This window comes from Diabrotica undecimpunctata, chromosome 5 (assembly GCF_040954645.1).
Source record: "Diabrotica undecimpunctata isolate CICGRU chromosome 5, icDiaUnde3, whole genome shotgun sequence".
Taxonomy (NCBI): Eukaryota; Metazoa; Arthropoda; class Insecta; order Coleoptera; family Chrysomelidae; genus Diabrotica; species Diabrotica undecimpunctata.
The window spans coordinates 99,331,636-99,352,052 of NC_092807.1; the positions used below are offsets into that span (position 1 = coordinate 99,331,636).

Consider the following 20,417-nt stretch of genomic DNA (forward strand, 5'->3'; position numbering starts at 1 on the left):
CCACCCCTCCTCGAAGGTCAAAAACGTACATTCAGAATAAGTCCGGAAATAGATAAATTGATTAATTTGAAAAAACTTTTGTTTTATGGAGTTTTTTCACTAAGTGAATACTTTTTGAGTTATTTGCGATTGAAAATGTTGATTTAAAAAACACGATTTCAGACAATGTTTCAAAAATAACTCAAAAAATAAGTATTTGATCGAAAAAAAAATATGTATTCTTAGCAGAAATTTAGCAGGTGAGCAGAAGTTTAGTCTGTATTTCCAGTAGAGGCAGAGTTGTAGCTCATGAAAAGTAGGTTTTTATTTGTCAAATTCCTAATCGAATATTTCAACGTGAAATAACCAAAAAATTAAGCGCTTTTCATGGAGAACTTATCAAAACTTTGTAAGTATTTAAAAAAGCTTTATTTTTGTTTTTAAAAAAGTTTCTAGTGTCAAAACTAAGTGAGGTATGCTCAAAATAAAATTGGTCTCTTTTTTGGTAAGAAAATCATAAAAATCACTCCCTAATTAGTAACTAAAATGAAATTATTTGTTACCGTCTTACAGTTTACTTTATTTATGTATTATTTATATAGTCTGTAAGTTTGACCGGTTCAAAGAGCTTATTTAAAAAAAATTGGTTTCGAATTTAAAAAAAAAATGAAATTTAAAAAATGCATTTTTTTCAAAATAACTTAAAAAGTACTAGTGAAACAAAAAATCTCTAAGGGCAAAAAATGCTTTTTTGAACATTTTGTTTTATATATATTTCACACAACAATTAATATAATTATTATATATATTATACATTTTTTATTTTTCAGTATATGTGTCTCTAGCTCTTCAATACAATGTGTAATTAAAATTGAAAAATTAAATGTGTGACACAGGTATAAAAATTTCTCACACTTCTTAAAAATTTATTTGAGTAGCCAGGGAGTACGAAATGGTATAATAACGGTGTATAATGGACAGTATCAGGAACTCCTCACCTTGGATGATAATAAAGTTTATGGATTTAAATTAAAAATACCCTTAAAAAAATTATTTTATGTGCGTTAGGATTTCAAAAAGTTTGCTCTAAAAAACTAAGGAGGGAGTCTGACGTCTTTCGTGTTAGAGTTCAGATTGGCGCCTTATTGTTTAGCCAGTCCGGCCCTGAATATGTTAACACCTTTTTTTGTTCACTGTTTTATTGTTTTTGTAGAACATTTGGATGGACAATTTTATTTACTATTTTAAATAAATATTTATAAAACAAGACAGCGGGAGAGCACATTTAAGTAAACACGTAAATGTCAATATCTATAGAACATGATTAAAGTACTTTTTATTTTTACACCAATATAAGCAAACAAGATCCTGCTTGATATTTACAAAATAAAAAGCAAGAGAAACGAATTGAAGTTAATGTCATAAAAAACCTCATTAGCTAATTGTATATTATGAGATGGCTCATGATCAAGGTTTCTAATATTCTACTGTAGTAAAACTTTTTATCTCTAATAAAAAATTTATGGGTTTTAATTGGAACGTAAAAAAAAACTAGTCTTGGTAGAAAAGTGATAGTTAAGTGTTTTTATCAGTGAATTTGTAATTATGCGAGGACAGAACAATATACTTATGCACAGACTGAAGAATTTATTGCAATTAAATACAAAAATGATAGAAAACGTATCGTTGCTAGCCCTCTCTTGCCAAGATAGGTTAACAGTGCACTGGTTCTTAAACTAGGACAGAAAATACTTCCAATATTTAGCAAGGCATTTTTTATTGAATAATAGGAGATACTGTAAATTACATCCTCTCTTCCTTCACCTTTGATAATTTATGCTGCAATTACAGACAAATCATCAGGGAAAAAAATTCTAGATGACCACCTATACCACCACGAATACAATGTCCTAATAAAATCTTTATTTTAAGTAAACAAACAAACCGATTGTGCCAAAAGTCAATTATTATCGATACTGTCTGTATGAACTACACTATCTGTTATATAATATATAATATAATATTTAAACGCTTTTCGAAAACAAGTAACATCTGTGATGCAGTCTTATGATTCAGTCGCTCAAAAGCGCAGGGAATATAGGCGTGTATCTACCAAAAGGATAAAGTGTGAGATATGAGAGATCAGAGAATGGCTTGGCAAAAGTTTGTTTTTTTTGCTTTTACACCAATGGTCAGTAAAGTTTATTTCACGAAAAATGGTTGAGTGCTTAATGATTGCAATAAAACCCGACCGCAAGTACCCCAGCTTAGTCAACATTAGTTTAGCAGGTAAGTATTCAGGTAAAATTGAAGCTACTGTGGAGTGTCGTTATCTTGTTTGTATAATAAATTCCTGGTAATATAAAAACGATTAAAAAATCGTATAAAATTATAAAAACGATTAGGATACATTTTATTTCATAAAGTTGTAAACATTTTAACAATGAGTTTCACTATCAATGGTTGATCTTTTAATGACCACAATAAATTTGTTGATCGTTGAGTGTTTCCTGGAATAATTATACAGGTTCCCTCTATTCTGTATAATTTGTAAAAGTATATAAAACCGATGAGAAATTTTTAAATATACATTTTGTTTCATTTAGTTGAAAGTGTTACAAGTGTAACCAGTGTTATACCTATTTATACCTATAAAACAGCATTATGTGGCGTCCGTGGAAAAACATTGATGGTGCTTCTTCCAGTGTTCCAGCAAAGAAAAAGCATTTATCTGCTGACGCTAGAGAAATCGTAAAAACAATATATAGTTCTTTACGTACAAGAGGACTTACTGCTAATACTGCTGCCAGTGAAATATCAGATTTAACGAAAATACCTCTAACCACAGTGAAAAGAATTACATCAAATCCCATTAAGTCAAGAAGGAAGCGTAAGGATGCCGGTTCTACCAAATATATTGACGAAAGTGATAAGGACTTAATAAGACGAAAAATTTACACAATGTACGAAGAGCAACGGATACCTACATTAGATGCTTTAAAACAACGGCTTACTAATGATGATACACAAATAAACTGTAGCCGCATTAGTATTTGGAGGATTTTGTCTAAAATGGGCTTTAGATATCGTACAATTGACAAAAGGCAAGTGTTTATGCAGTCCCATCGTTTACAAAAGTGGCATACTGAGTATATAACTTCCATAAGAAAGTACCGTACAGAAGATCGACCAATAATTTATCTGGACGAGACATGGTTTGACACTCATGAAACACCATCCAAACGCTGGTCCGATTTTTCCAACAGGTGTCAAACAAAAGCTCCATCAAACAAAGGGAAAAGAACAATTTTACATGCAGGATCAGAAAATGGTTGACGGCAGAGCTTTTTGAAGAATGGTTTAAGAATTGTCTTATACCTAACCTTCCTCAAAATAGTGTGATAGTAATGGACAATGCAAGTTACCACAGTCGTCAATTACATAAGTCTACAAGTGCAAATAACACGAAAATTTAAATTTAAAACCACCTGTTAAAAAACGATATATATTTTGAAGAAAGTTATTTAAAAAATGAACTGTTAGAAGTGTTAAATTCATTTTCTATTAAAAAAGTATATGTTTGTGACGCTTTGGCCGAGGACATGGAACATACAGTGTTACGGCTTCCGCCCTACTATCGTTTATTTAATCCCATAGAGCATATATGGCACCAACTAAAGTCAAATGTTAGGTCACAAAATGTTTCTCCGACTTTAAGTGGTAGTGTAGTCGAATTAATAAGGAAATGTGTGGATGATATCTCCCCAGAAAGTTGGAAAAATTCAGGACGCCATGTAATGCACGTAAAAAATTCATATGTTACTTTGAATCACATAATTAAACCAATTGTTATTAATCTTGAAGAGGATATTTTGGGTATTTTTTTTTGTAAATATTAACTTGTATATATTTTTCTATATTTTTTTTTCAATTCATCTATTTTTTGTACATTATGTATTCGTTTGTATGTATATACTGTAAATAGAACTATTATTACTGTACATTTTTAACGATATCCGATTAGGAAGAGCAAAAACTTTTAAACACGTCAGTTTTTTGCTGACAGTCCTAAGCCTGTAAAAAGTGTGAAGGAAAGTACCTTTCTGAATTTAGATCCATATACTACAATTATTCACGTAGAACAAAAAAACTACTTTCTTCATGTTAAAAATTGTTCAATTATCAAGTATATTCACTTGAAGAACCTGAAAATACCATATGAAATAATTTAATAAATTTTTATAATCGTGTATTACACAGCTACCAATGAAATATATTAAATAACAAACTTTCTGAAGTGCGACCCTGTGTACTTCGGTAGTTTATTGAGAGACTCTTGTATACACAATAGGATGAACTCGGGTAACCATTAAGCACTCAACCATTTTTCGTGAAACAAACTGTACTTCTTTTGTTAGGAATACAATTTAAAAAACTATTTACGCTACTAGGGCTAATTAGTTTTTATATTTATATTTGTTTTGTTATTGCTAATGTTCATATTTTATATTAAATTGTGGCTAAAACTAATTGCGGATAAAACAGCTATCCTTAAAGATGGAAAGATTATTTTAGTGAGTTACTGAACAATAATTAAAAGAATTTGTTTCAGACTTTAAAGCAATATCGAATAGGTTATGTACTCTCAGAATAAACAAGACGAAAACACTGAAAGAAATTAGAAAGAAGATCTGAAATTGTTGAATATACAGTTTGGAAAGACGTTGGGCAGAAAGCAATATAGAAAGAAACGTGAAACCTTTGACATATAATGTCTGTTGAAGTGAATATAGTTATTTAACATTTTGTTTCAATTTTATAATTTGATTGTGGTTTAAATAGCGAACCATTAAATAAAAGTTTAATCAATAATGTGAACAAATTTAACTAAGTAAAAAATATTATTTTGACAATATGAAAAATATTGTACTAGATAACTAAAACGTGCCAAACGAGTGATATTAATATATTTAAACACTTACCTAACTATTTTCCAATCCTCTTAAAAATTCGCAAATCCGATTTGCCACTTAAAACGATTCACATGCCACGATGCTAAAACTGCACACTACTGGACACAAAAATAACTGTTAAGTCTCCAGCAAGTCTGACGCTTTCAATGATCATTTTTATGGCTTGTCGGCAGTTATATTAATCTTTTCGTGAGGTGAACTATTTAACTAAAAAATGGTTTGCAATGATTACAGTTGACTATTATTTCGCGCATAAAAGAATGATGCAATTTTATATAGTTTGAACGAATGTAAGTTTTGTTCTTGAGAAAGACGGCTGACCTAACTATTGTCTATTTCTAATTTGCTGATGTAGTTTTATTCGAGTACATGTTATGTATTACATTGATTAGTCAAGATAGTTCAGATATAAGATTAAGATAGCGGAGTTGTGGGTCTTAATTTTTTTTAAAGGTCGTTCGTAAGGTAGGGTTGGTCACACTGACACGAAAAAATGTTTTTAGTTTTTATTAAACAACTAATTTCCTTAACCCATTCGTTCCCAAGATTAAAAAAAAAACAAATTGTGTTTTTTTATTGCATGTTATTGCCTTCAATACATTAGAATCGTTATTTATGAAGTTAAAAAAAATAAAAGTCCTTATTTTTTTCATAACAAAATGTTGCGTAAACGCAACTATGGGATTTCCCGGAACATAAATTGTTCTAATTAATTTTTAATGACTGTGAAATTGTTCATTGTACCAACTTAATGACATTAAGTTGGTAATGTGGTGGTGCTCCATCCTGCTGAAACCATATCGTATTCGCTGGAGCTTGAGGGTTTCCTGGATCAGGATATAAATTTGCCAACGTTGGAATGACATCATTTTGAAGTAGTGCCAAATAATTGTTACCATTCTAGTTGCCTTCAATGAAGAAGGGACCAATAATATTGTTTCCTACAATCCCTGCCCAAACATTAACCTTTTGAGGGTATTGAGTGTGTTCTTCTCTCATCCAGTGAGGATTTTCCGTGGCCCAGTAGCGGCAATTTTGCCGATTAGCATGACTGTTAAGTGAAAAAGTACACTCATCAGAAAACATAACGTCTTCTAATTGGATAAAATTGTTATCCAACATGTCCATCATTTGCTCACAAAAAAAAGTTCGCCTATCAAAATCGTCTTCCATGAGCTCCTGAGTAGGTATCATCTTATAGGGATGCAATTTATTTTCTTTTAATATGTTTACTATCGATGTATGGCTAGCATTGAATGTAGTGGATGCCTGTCTACTCGATGTATGTGGATTTTCCTGAAACTCAAGCAACACATCTAATTTGAGTTCATCACTCAGTGCATTGGCAGCTGCTTTTTTTATCTGCCTTACATGACCAAACTCGCGAAACTGCTTCTCTATTTTACTTATTGTTCCTTGTGATATAGGCGGTAATTTAGGAAATTTCTCATGAAATAGGCGAGTTACTTCCTGTTGTGTTCGAGTGTTATCTCCGTAACCAATCATTTGTAAAGCTGTTATTTTATGCATTTCCGTTAATCTAACCAGTTTTCAGAATTGAATTGAACGAACTTTTTACTTAAATTAATTAATGAAATTCTTTAAAGTTTTTTAATGGTTACCATCTAAAAACCATATTGCTATGGTTTTTGTTCACTTTCTCATTATCAAGACCTAAACGGGAAATAAGTTTTGAGTATATTTTAGCGAATTTCGCTAACCACATGATTTTAATTTATTTTATCTTAATTAATCGTAATAAACTTGAAAGCGACACCATTTTTGAATGGAGAATGAAAAGACCTTTCAAACGATATATCACAAGCCTATACTTCCTATTTTAAAAATTGGGGGTTGTACCTGTCATTCTAAGGGGGTTGAAGGTAGGGGTTGCATTTTCAAGTTAAAGAATGTCAAGTTATAATTTAAATTTGACGTGTTTCGGGATTTTTTATAAATATGTACAGTAACCTAAATAATGAATTTATTCCATTTGGCTTTTACACACTGTATAATATATACAGTGGTACCTCGACAGTGTTTTGATGTACGAATCGCGGAGCGAGCGATATTTTGCTTTGAATGAGAGCAAGATTTGAGATACGAGGAATCGGTTTTTATTCAAATTCATACCTCTTATTTCATCAGAAACTGAAAAAATGTATTAAATCATGGCAAGAAATAGATGAAAGAATTATCCTCATGGAAATTAAGAAAAAATGGCCATGAAATAGTGGTAATTGGAACATATGCACCGACGGATGACTCAAGGGTTGACAGCAAGGAAGAGTACTTTAACAAGTTAACAACTGTTCTAGCCACAATTAATAAGAAGAAAGAAATTTGGATCTTAGGTGATCTTAATGCAAGAACTGGAAAGAGCTCCAACAGTGAAATAATAGGGAGATATGGAGAAGACATTCTGAACGACAATAGTAAAAGATTAATAGATTTTTGCGGGGCATATTCTTTGAAAATATTAAATGGTTTCTTCTCCCATAAGAATATACACAAATTTACATGGACACAGCCTACCAGGAATTTAAAATCAATAATTGTCTATTTCATTCAGCGTAAAGATTCTAAACTAAAAACGAAGGACGTGAAGGTGTTTAGAGGGCCAGAATGTTGAAGTGATCACCATATGATTATTGCAAAAGTAATGGTGACATTTAAGAGAGAACAATCAAGTCACAAAAATGATGAAGTAACAGACATAGGAACAACCATAGAAAACATAAAATATAACCTGGAAAGCTTTAAACAAGATTCGACAAAGTTCTTATATAAAATTAGAATAGCTCAGAAAATAAAAAATATAGAAACAAAGGACTTAGACCCTGAAAGTCTGTATGAGGTAATTAAAAATATATTTATGAAGCGGCAAATGAAGCACTGGGAAAAGTTGAAAATCGGAAAAAAGGAGAACCTGAATGGTTGTCAACGGAACTAGAAGAGAAAGTTCTGAAGAAAAAACAAGCATATCACATATGGCTTCAATCCAAAGATCCTCAAGACAGAAAAATATACGCTAAATGGAATAGAGAAGTTAAAAAAGACGTGGATAAGGCGAAAAATATAAACTGGGAGGCTAAGTGTGATGAAATGGACAGATTTATGGGTGGAACAAAAGTGGCACAAGCTTGGAAAACATTAAAGCAGTTTAGGAAAAATGAGAAAAATGAAGACAACATTTCTCTCATAAAGTTAAATGAATGGGAAGAATGTTATACGAAACTGCTGAAAGAGGATAGAGTGGAGTACAGATGGGAAAAGATAAGGGAATTAATAGACAACAGAGACGAAAGACAGGAAATCCCTTTAATAACATTATCTGAATTGACGGAAACCTTAAAAGAGGTTAAAAACGGAAAAGCAGCAGGGCCTGGACACATTCCCATAGAGCTGGTTAAATATGGGCCCACTGCACTTTTAGAATTATTAGTAGACCTTTTCAATAAATGTATGTGTGGAGACCAGGAAATTCCTAAAGATTGGAATAAATCTTATATAAGCTCCATATATAAGAGAGAGAATAAAAGAGACTGTTCCAATTATAAAGGTATTAGTGTGACGAGCTCTGTGGGCCGGTTGTACGGCAGAATATTAAAGAAGAGGTTTGAAAGACAGATACAAGATATTGAAGAACAAAGCGGCTTTCGTACCGGGAGATCCTGCCTTGATAATATATTTATCCTACGACAAATAATTGAAAAGCGTGTCGAAAGAAGTAGAGAGACCCATTTGGTATTTATAGACCTTGAGAAAGCATATGATAGTGTCCCGTTAAAGAAAATGTTTGAGGTCCTCGAAAGGTCCGGATTGGATTCGACGTATATCCGAGCGATATATAAATTGTACGAAAATGCAGTTGGTTGTGTAAAAATTGGAACCAGAACCTCAAATGAATTTAAAGTCACTAAAGGCCTAAAGCAAGGATGCTGTTTGTCACCGACACTCTTTAAAATATACGTCCAAGAAGCATTGAGGAATTGGAGAAATAAATGTAGATTTATGGGCATCGAAGTGGGACAAGAAACTCTGTATACATTGTTGTTTGCAGATGATCAGGTGGTGGTTGCAACCGATGAGGAAGATATAAATTATATGAATCGAAAATTATTTAAGGAATATGCCAAATGGGGGCTTACTGTAAACATAAGCAAAACGGAATATTTAAAAATTGGAGGAGGAAATACCACAGATCTGAGGCTTGAAACGCAGTCATAAAAGGCTGCAACCAGTATAAATATCTAGGAAGCATCATATCAGCAGATGACAGAGTTAAGATAGATGTACAAAACCGAATAACCCAAGGGAAAAAATACATCCGAATACTGAATTCATTACCGTGGTCTAATAAAATAAAGATGCATACCAAACTTCGCGTATACAGAGCAATTGTAGAACCAATTACCACATATTGTGCCTAATGTTGGACGATGACAAAGAATGAACGAGATAAAGTAGACGTTGTGGAAATGGATTATCTTAGAAGGTCATGTCGAGTATCGAGAATGGAAAAAATCAGGAATGAGGAAATACGAAACCGTACAGGAATTAGAGATACTCTTTCAGATAGAATACAAGGAAGGCAATTACAATGGTATGGTCACGTGATGAGAATGGAGGAGGAGCAGTGGCCAAAGAAAGCCTTAATGTATTTTCCGCCAGAAAGAAGGAAAAGGGGAAGAACACCAAATTCCTGGAGAAGAGAAATTACAAAAACAATGCAATATAGAGGCTTAGAAGAGGGAGATTGGAGAGATAGGAAAAGATGGAGGCTGAAATGCGGGAAGCGGCAATCGCCGTAGGACCTCCGTTATATGATGATGATACCTCTTATTTCACTACTTCTAATTTGCTTTGTAAATAAAAGGTAATTTTACTGGTAATATTAATAATAAAATTCGGATTATAATACTATTATAACCATATTGCACTCTCGCTGTCGGTGTAATTTACACTGTGTAAATTTTTACTATAGACCTCAGTCTGTCTGCTTTGCTTGTTTCCCTCATTTTCGAAGTTTTGTTGATAAGTTGGGTTCGCGTTTTGTGTTTTTTATACATTACAATATTACATTTATTTTTACAACCGGTTCGAAGAAGAAGATGATGTCTATGTAACTAAAACGTGAAATCATTGAAAAACATGAGCAAGGTGTACGAGTAGCTGACTTGGCGAGGATGTACGGGTGTACCACATCAATTATATGTACTGTACTTAAACGGAAGGAGGTGATAAATGATATATTGCGAGCTAAGGGCGTTACAATAATTTTTAAGCTCCGAACTTCTCTCCATGAAAAGATGGAAAAACTACTAATGGTATGGATGACAGAGAAGTAGCTTCAAGAAGGAACCTTAACACAAAGCATCATATGTGAGAAGGCACGAGCAATTTACGAAGATTTGCCGAAGCAGATTCCACACACTTCCACAAATGAATCGGAAGACTCGTTTAAAGCCAGTCGGGGCTGGTTTGACAAGTTTAGAAAAAGGACCGGCATTCACTCCGTTGTCAGGCATGGTGAGGCAGCAAGTTCGGATGTAAAAGCAGTTGAGGTTTACATCAAAACGTTTTCCGAACTGATAGAAGCCAAATGATACATCCCCCAGCAAGTCTTCAACTGTGACGAGACAGAGCTTTTCTGGAAAAAGATGCCGAATAGGACTTACATAACGGCAGAGGAGAAGACGATGCAGGTCACAAACCATAAAAGATAGATTAACTCTACTACTTTGTAGACTGTAAAATCAAACCTCTTCTAGTGTACCATTCAAAAAATCCCAGAGCTTTTAAGTCACATAAGTTTTTAAAACAAAAACTGGGCAAATCCAAAGGCGTAGGTTTTCAGCATTTATAAAAAAGTGTTTTTTTAATTTGTCAGTTGTTATTGGAGATACAATGTGTCTCCCTAGTTCTTTTTATATTTATCTTATTACAATTCTTCTCTCAACATTCGTTCTTTTAGATATATTAGGTCTTTTATTTTCGATTCCAGATTCGATTGTCCGATAACACCAATAGGACTGTCTTTGTTGGCCTATCGTTGTTGTTTTTGTTAATTACGTGTCTCACCTAAGTCTATCTAAATCTAAGTATTAAAGTAATCTACTTTATAATGTTGAATTTGTATTTTGAGAATTATTTTCGAAGTGTAAATCAAAACGTATACGTATATAAACGTATTTATTTAAAACTAAAGCTGTGGTCAATTCCTATTAAAGATAAAAGATTTCTGGTGTTTATTATAATGTTCCCTCTTGAATATTACATTTAGACTGATGTAAATTACGTGCTAATTTTTAATACACATTTCAACGAATAAAAGTGAATGTACTTGCGCAAATATTCAGCTGTGTAAGAAATTGTTCTTTCGTATTCACGACAAAAAACGAGACAATAAATATGGTATGCTAGTTCGATAATTGGTGTAAATAAACGGTTACAGGCAAAATAGGAATACTATTGTATATAGGATATAGTATTGTTAATAATTTACAGTTATACAGATGCGGAGTTAATTTCCTGTTTCATATCCTGTTTTCGTCTATTAGTCATTTTTATGGTCATCTACTTTCAAACTGGCCGTTCCCTATCCTATATGACTTAAACTTAATCATTAATGAAGTAACTATTTTAATCTGAATTTTATTTAATTGTTTATATATTTAATAATAGAACGAGAGTATGATGCATCCTCGATATGGTACTGACTTACTAATAGTGGTATTTTCTTTTTATTAACTTCCTCTTTTAGTATGGTTACGAGCTCCTACTGCATTATGCAGAGGAATTTGCAACACAATTGATCTGACTTAGCATAATTAGAGCCACTTCTTCGATTGTTCTCTTTTTACCATCTGATTCGTTTAGGACTGACTATACGTGAATCCCATGCGTGTTTATACATTGATTAAATTCTCCTGTTTTTAAAGTAAGATTTATAATCAATTATCATAATACTTAATAGTTTCTCCCAGATAAAAATTGCTGCATTCACAAGATATTTTATAAGTGCAGTTCTTTGATCTTTCTTGTACATCGTTAGGTTCGTTTTTAAATAAAATAATATATCTAAGTATGTTAAACGTTTTAAAGATTTATGTAATATGTAAATTTCCTGTCCATGTTATTTTACTGATAAGCCTTTCAAGGATGGTAAGGGAGAGGCTGAAATGGTGGCCAGTCAGGTACAGTGGCCACTTTTAAATATTTTGTTGTTGTTTGATAGATACAGACGCACCATCTAGTAGGGATGGGAAAAACCTACCGGTTTTAAGCGAAAACCGGTTTTTTTACTTCGCAATAGTTTTATCGGTTGTTTTTTTGTCCGGGTTATAACCGGTTTTTTAATTTTAAAGTAAAAACCGGTTATTAGGTTTTTACGGTGATTAGGATTAGGTTACGTATTATTTTGGATCCCAATCATAATTATTATACTCAAGTAATTATTCCAAACAAAACCATAATTCAAATTTTATTTTATTTTATAAATACAGAAGCAAACTAAAAGTGCAAACTCACATCAGCCAGAAACAATTAAGTTTTATTCTAATATTTCGTTGAAAAGGTATTTGTAATTATAATATTTTCATAAGAAGTGATCTGGATTCCTTTTTGAAATTTTGAAATTTAAAATTCTTTTATTTTTCTTCTGGTCAAGAATACAATGTAAATTTTCTAAGGCATCACGGAGTACAGTTTTCATTTCCTACAGTAGTTACAGATTCTACCACAATTACAAAAGAAAATGTTAAACTCATTTTAACCCAACCAAAAAGTGCTGGAGCAACACAACGAACAGCAAGTTTGTTTACTTTTAAAGCGGATTTATTATCTTATATTTGTTAAAGATTAATATTACTTTTCTTTTTTAATGAATATTATAAATAAAAATATAAGAATTGCAAGTAATGACCACTGTACCTTACCTTTGTGGCCACGGTACCATCTAGTTTGGTACAGTGGCCACATTTTTTGAAAAAAACAAAATTAGCTACTCCTGCCTAACCTGTATTTTTTTGGGATTACAGAGTACATTTTTAATTTACCAAGTGCTTTGACGTTGTTTGAGTTTATACTCATTTATATATTATGATTTAAATTGAAGTTATCTTGAATTTACTCGAAAGGTGGCCACTGTACCAGCCTCTCCCTTGTACAATTAAGACATGTACATAATGTGAAATTATTAATATAATTTCAGAGTACGAGAACTGTATTAAATAGGTCTGGTTTAAAATAGTTCGTCTTCTTCTTCTTTTAATGACGCTATAACGTCAACGTCAACGTCCATTCTACCCTGTCGGGTACTTTCCTTCGCTGATGCCTGATGTTCATGATTTTAAGATCTTCTTCTTTTAAGATTTTAATCTTGTCCTATATGCTTTGGGTTTCTATTTCTGGATTACTTTTGCAGCTCAACTATTAGACATTATTTCTAAATGGCCAAGCCAGTTTAGTCTTTGTTACAGATCTAACAGTAATAATATTTCATTGGGTTTAATACATTTATTTAAACATACTTTTTAACAAAGTCTCCAAGAATCAACAATGTCCCAAAACCCATGTTCTAACAATGATCTTGACAAGTAGTGACAACTGACAAAGAGTCCCCATACATTGTGCCTAGAGCCCCGTGACCGTAATCATAACCTACTGATATGACATCTTTCCCCTTACATTTGATAGTCCTTAAAACGCACTGGAGGCCTTTTGATTCTAGCACTAGTTCTATTTTCAGCATTCATCTGGGAGGTTGAAGGTTCCTCTACTCCACAACTCTGATTCCCAGATGAGGAGTTTAATGATCTATCATTATGTGCGAAATCAGTATTCTTCTTAATTTCCGCTTTAACTAGGGAAGGCCTCAAGTGATAACTGTTTTGCCTGACCACTTCCCCATTTTCTTTCTGCACTAAATAAGATCTGGGTGCCTCATCTATTTTTTCCAGAATTTTACCTGGTCTCCATTCTCTACCCTCTCTGACACCTACATTCTCTCCTGGCACTATTTCTCTTCTTACCTTGGTGTTTCTATCATAATAATTTTTATATTCGTTTCTTTTTGCCTCTAGTTTCTCCCACTCTTCCTTCAGATTTACGTCTTTGTGCTTTTTATTTGATGGTAGCTTCGATCTAAGAACCCTGTTAGTCACTAATTGGGCCGGTGTTTTATCTGTTCCATTTATTGGAGTATTTCGATACTCCAGGAGCGCCATATCTAAGTCGTCACACTTTCTAAGCATGTTCTTTGCAATTTGAACGGCTCGTTCTGCCTGCCCATTAGACCGTGGATAGCGGGGACTGGACGTTACAAACCGAAAATCCCAGTCTTTAGCAAATTGCTGACAATGCCACGAATTATAAGGCATGTTATCTGATATGACTTCATAGGGTATTCCGTGTGTTGAAAAAATTTTCTTTAACTCCTTGATGACCACCTGAGAAGTTTTTGAATTAATTTTCACTATATCGAGCCATTTAGAAAAATAATCGATCAGAACTAGATATGACTGTCCACCATAATCTAATATATCACTTGCTACCTTTTCAAAAGGTGCTTGAGGCAACTCTCTAAGTAATAGTGGTTCTTTAGCATTGTGACTTTTAAATATCTCACACTTGCTACAATTTCTTACCCAGTCTTCTATACTTTTGTTCATTTGTGGCCAATGTAATATCTGTCTTGCTCTCTGTTGGGTTTTCTGAATGCCAAAATGACTTGAATGCAATAATCTTAGCATGCTCTCTCTCAATATTTTTGGGACTATAACTCTGTCTTTGTAAAATATTAGTCCGTCAAGTAAATATAGTTCATTTCTTATATAATAATAATACCTAATTGAATCGCTTACTCTTGACAAAGTTTTGGGCCACCCTTGTATACAATATTTCTTTACTAGTTTCAGATCCTCATCAGCATCCACTTCAGTCCTAAATTGTTCTCTCTTCTCATCAGTCATGTCAATAGTATGAACTATTTCTGTAATAAATTTATCATCATCCACTTCATCTTTTATAAAATTCCTCGATAATAAATCTGCCACATGCATGAACTTGCCTGGCTTAAATTTTACCTCTATGTCATATTTAGATAATCTTACCCTAATCCTTTGTAATCTCGGCGACATTATGTCCGCAATGCCTTTATGCATTAATGCCTCCAAAGGCTTATGGTCAGAATCAATTTGCACTTTCCTTCCGTAGATAAAATTGTGAAATTTATTGCATGCATAAAGGATTGCCAAGAACTCCTTTTCAATTTGACTCATATTTGACTCTGCTTTCGTTAGCGCCCTAGATGCAAATGCTACCGGTCTGTTATTCTGTAAGAGACAGCACCCCAAGCCATTACTACTACTGTCAGTCTGTATCACAGTTGGTAACTTCTCATTGAAATTGGCAAGCACACTACTTGACATAATTACTTCTTTTATTTTATTTAGTGCATCAGAATGTCTATATGTCCATACCCATGCATTACTTTTTTTTAAGAGTTCTCTTAAGGGCGTGGAAATCTCTGACAAGTTTGGAATGAATGCCCTTAAATAATTTACCATTCCCAAAATTTGTTGTAATTCCTTTTTATTTTCTGGATCCTTCAATCTTCTTATCGCTTCTACTTTTTTGTTGTCAGCTCTCATCCCATCTTTATCAAAGATATGACCCAAGTATCTAACACTTTCAACGCAATATTGTATTTTGTTTGGGTTAAATTTCACATTTAGTTCTCTAGCCCTATCTAACACCTTATTCAGTGTATTATTATGCTCTTCTATTGACTCACCACAAATTAATAGATCATCGAAGTAGACTATACAACCTGGAATATCTGCAAAATTTTCAGAATTTAATTTCTGGAAGTATTCAGGTGCTATGTTAAGACCAAATGGCAGGCGGCAAAATTTATATGTGCCAAATATAGTGCCAAAAGCACATAAATTACTGGATTGCTCATCCAGTTCTACTTGGTAAAAACCCTCCTTAAAATCTAGAACTGTAAAAAATGACTTACCCTGTAACATTGAACGAATCTCATCAACAGTAGGTATTATACAAAATTCCCGTTCCAATGCCTTGTTCAGGTCACGAGGATCTAGGCAGATACGTAATGATTTATCAGTTTTCTCAACAATTACCAGGTTACTAAGCCACTGCGTAGGACCATCAACCTTTGCTATGATTCCTCGCTTTTCAAGATCAATTAGTTGATTATTAAGTTTAGGCTTGATTGTAAGTGGGACTCTACGAGGTGGCCTAGCCACTGGCACTGCATTTTCTTTAAGCTTTAAACTACATTTTTTCTGAAATTTACCTAAACCTGAAAAAACATCCTTATTCATTTCTACAAATTTTTCTTTAGAATGCAGTGTTATGTTATCAATTTTATTAATTAAATCAAGCTCTATGGTAGAACATAAACCCAAGATAGGTGTTGATCTTTCCTTTACAACAACAAAGTCTAATAAATGATCAATATTTTTATATTTACAGACAAGTTTTATTATACCCAAAGGAATGATCTTAAAACCACCATATGTCTCAAGTATGACCTTAGTTTCTTTTAATTCATTAATTTTGCAAACTTTTTCAACAAAAACCTTGGGTAAAATGTTAACCTGTGCCCCTGTATCTATTTTAAAGGGTATATCAATGTTATTAATTTTTAAATTTTCCATCCAGTCTTTATTATTTTTATTCTTAATTTCATTAACAGTGATTGATGAAATCATGAAATCATATACTTCATTATTTTCACTTTCTTCCACTTGTACCTCTCTTACTAACCTACCATGATAACACACTTTATCAAAATGCCCATATTTACCACACTTTCTACACTTTTTTCCATATGCTGGACACCTCCTTGGTCCATGGACACTCCCACAGTTTCTGCAGTTAAATTCACCTCTAGAAGAACTGGCACCCCTGACTGTTTGGACTGAATTATGCCCCTGCTCGACTTTACTTCCAATTGATTCAATTTTCACCTTCTCTAAGCTGTTCTGAACTTCTTTTATTTGAGCTTGGGATACTTCATGCATTTTACATATTTCAATAGCTTTAGTCAGATCTAAATTAATTGTTTTTAACATGCTTTGTTGTGCATCCTTACTATTGGTGCCTAATACTATTCTATCTCTGACCATTGAAAATGCTTCAACACCAAACTCACAATTTCTTACTTTATTTTTTAAATCTGTTAAAAAGTGGTCAAAAGGCTCTCCTTCTTCTTGAATGCGCTTATAAAACAAATATCTTTCATAAACCACGTTTTTTCTAGGGGTAACATAAGACTCAAATGCTTCCAATACATCTGCTAGCTTTCCTTGTTGGACCTCTGTTAATTCCAAACTGTTATAAATCTCAATGCCTTCTTCTCCAATTAAATTGAGTAAAATTGCTACCTTAACTTCATCACTTTTACCACTTTTTCCTGATGCCATCAGGTATATTTCAAAACTTTGCTTAAATCGTTTAAAATTTTCGCCCACATTGCCTTCAAATGATAATGGATTTGGTAACCTTGCTTCCATGATTTTTGTTTAATTTCCACTAGACTGCGCCAAGTAATAATATTTCATTGGGTTTAATACATTTATTTAAACATACTTTTTAACAAAGTCTCCAAGAATCAACAATGTCCCAAAACCCATGTTCTAACAATGATCTTGACAAGTAGTGACAACTGACAAAGAGTCCCCATACATTGTGCCTAGAGCCCCGTGACCGTAATCATAACCTACTGATATGACACTAACGATGTCTGTACTCTGCATTAATTCATACAGCTCATAGTTCATTTTTATTCTCCACGAATCATCGCTACAAAGGGTTGGTCCAAATATCTTTCTTAATATTTTGCTCCTAAATATTTTGTTTTGTAGATTCTAAGCTTAGGCTCATAATTCATTAATTTATTTTTTAAGGAGTCTTTGTATTTCTTGACTGACATTGTTGCTATCATTTACTATTGAGCCTAGGCATGGAAAGGTGGAGGCATATTCATAGGTATGGTTGTCTACCTTCAGTTTCTCATATCGATTTGACCTTATGCCCTCATTTAGACCAAATGCAGCAGCTATCCGTTTCCAATCTATGGCTTTTTCACTCAATACCCTTCTATTGTGGCTTATTATGGCAACATCATCCACATGCGCATATTTGAGTGGATCTTAAATTAATACAGCCGTTCGTATCTAGTTTTTTTTGTTAACTAAAATATCGAAACATCGCATCTATTTGGCACGAACACTAAGACAGAGAGAGAGGGCACATTTGCATCTATTGTCTATGCGAGTGTTCAAAAAAGCAGTTCTATTAGCTACGAAAACCAAGATCAGAGACAGTCGCAGTATTTTTACGTGTGGTTATCACTGAGAACAAACCGTCTGTTCTGTTTCCGAAACCAATGTCAGAAAGATATGCGTAAACGTCCGTCTTCGATGGCCACACCTAGATAAGAGAGAGTACTTTTTTGTTTGCTATTTAAAAACTGTCTGTATGTTTAAAGGGGTGGGGTTAAAATTAGGTACGAATTATTACTCAGGTTTGGATTAAATGATGGTTTTTAATATTGAGGTTAAGACTTTAGGATTTGCTACAGTAAAAAATATAACACTGTTTTTCGCTTGTGAAAAATTCAACAGTACTGTCTTTCTTTTCAAATCCCTTCTTTGTGGGTTTCAGGTTCACATTTATTGTCGTGTTATTTCATTTAGTCTATTCTTCTTTAATCAGACGTTAAAAATATGAAGTAAACTGGATCGGAAATGGTTTCCAAGAATATTGGGAATGTCGTTGTGAACTGGTAGTTGACGAGTATGCATAATTTTGTTGTATTATTTAACCAATGTATGTATATATTCTCTACAGTATAGTGATGCTAGTTATTAAGAGTGGGTAGCCACATTGTTGGGGTGGGTATAATTGTACCTGTTATCATACGCATAACACAGTTTAACTGAATTATGCCAGCTGGTTATGCCTGCTGTTTAACCACACCCTCGGTTCGGCTCGCGGAGATAAGAATACTGCCGAGGTCAGAAAGCCCTGCCTGTCGTAAGAGGCGACTAATGGGTAGGAATTGAGAGGTGGAGAGCCGTCGCTTGAGGTCTCGGGTCTGTAGAAACGCACTCGAGGCGCTTAGACGTCATGGTCACCGGTCTAAACTCCTAGTATCCTAGTATCCGAGACGAGACTCTCGTGGTACCACTCTACTCTCATTCTAAGAGAACCGGGCGAGGTCGAACGAGCTGGGCCCGTACACCCCTCTTTTGGCCTTAAACCACCAATAGGGGCGTCAGTGACTCGGCACGTACCCGCCTGGAGATTTAAGAGTGGTAGAAGAGAGATCCTCGGCAGCGACCTGTCTACGTGCGAGGTGGAAATTCCTCTACCTGCGTCACCTGTCCGCCCGTGGGAGGGGATAACGGATGGGTGAGGTAATCGCAACACAGGTACTACGGGGGAGGTGGAGCCCCGCGATGCGTATGCAACGCGCCACCTTCATTTTGGTGTCGGACTCGTGGGGGCAGTGGAGACGCCAACGGTCGTATGCCGAAAGGCCAGGTAGACCAGTGTCCGCCAATTTTTATAATTGGATGGCACAAAGCAAAGCTATGTTCAACCACACCGGTGCACAGTATTCTGCCATGGGATATATCAGGCCAAAAGCAAAGAATCTTAAAGTTAATGCTGTGTTGTGCTAGTTTTGTTGATGTTTTCGTCAGGTTTTCTCTGAATTTGGACGTTCTGTCTAGAGTACCACCAAGATATTTATTATATTTCAACAATTTGTTATTAAGTAATTAGTATTCGTATTTATCTGTTTGCTAGGCTGTTGTTGAGAAAAAAGTTAATGCATTAGTTTTTGTAGTACCTACTTGGTTACAATCTCCATTTCTTAAAATATTTGCTGAGGATGGATAAATCATTTGTCAGAGAGTTTTCGGTAGCTTTTAAGGATTGGTGGCTTGTTGCAAGAGTTCAATCTTCAGCATATCCAAACTTTGCTAGGTCTGGTAGCAGGTATGTCAGCAATACATAGCTAAAAAGTAAAGCGGCAAGCGCAGAATCCGGTTAGCTTATATCCTTTTGCATTCTTACCTGAAATGTTTTGGTTGTCAGCATGTTGTCAATAAAAGGCGACAGCCTGCTTGTGCTATTGAAGAGAAGCTTCTCTAATAGTTTGTATACCATGCTGGGAAGGACTTTGCCGGTGTAGCTTTCTGGCTTGTTATTTTATTTTTAAAGTGTTTGTCCTTGTGTAGTGTGATGTTTAATTTTATGTTTATAACATTTTATTCTTATTGGATAGGCCGCAATTGACGAAGTAAGTCTAAAAAACTAATTACATAAAAACTTTTATCGACCATCAACTTCGAGTTTTTATCGAAGTTAATTAATTTCTTCGGTTAAAAAAAAACGTTTCTTGGCTTATTTCAAATGCCC

The 20,417-nt window shown here is 33.9% G+C and overlaps 1 protein-coding gene across 1 annotated transcript in view; it reads right to left on the reverse strand.

Moving 5' to 3' along the window:
- LOC140441542 (sodium- and chloride-dependent GABA transporter 1-like) overlaps window positions 1-5,272 on the reverse strand; it is a 127,521-nt gene extending 122,249 nt beyond the window's left edge. Inside the window, exon 1 of the mRNA XM_072532329.1 lies at window positions 4,962-5,272. The gene's annotated coding sequence lies outside the window, so the exon portion shown is untranslated. The remainder of the gene's footprint in view (window positions 1-4,961) is intronic.
- Between the last annotated feature and the right edge of the window lie 15,145 nt (window positions 5,273-20,417).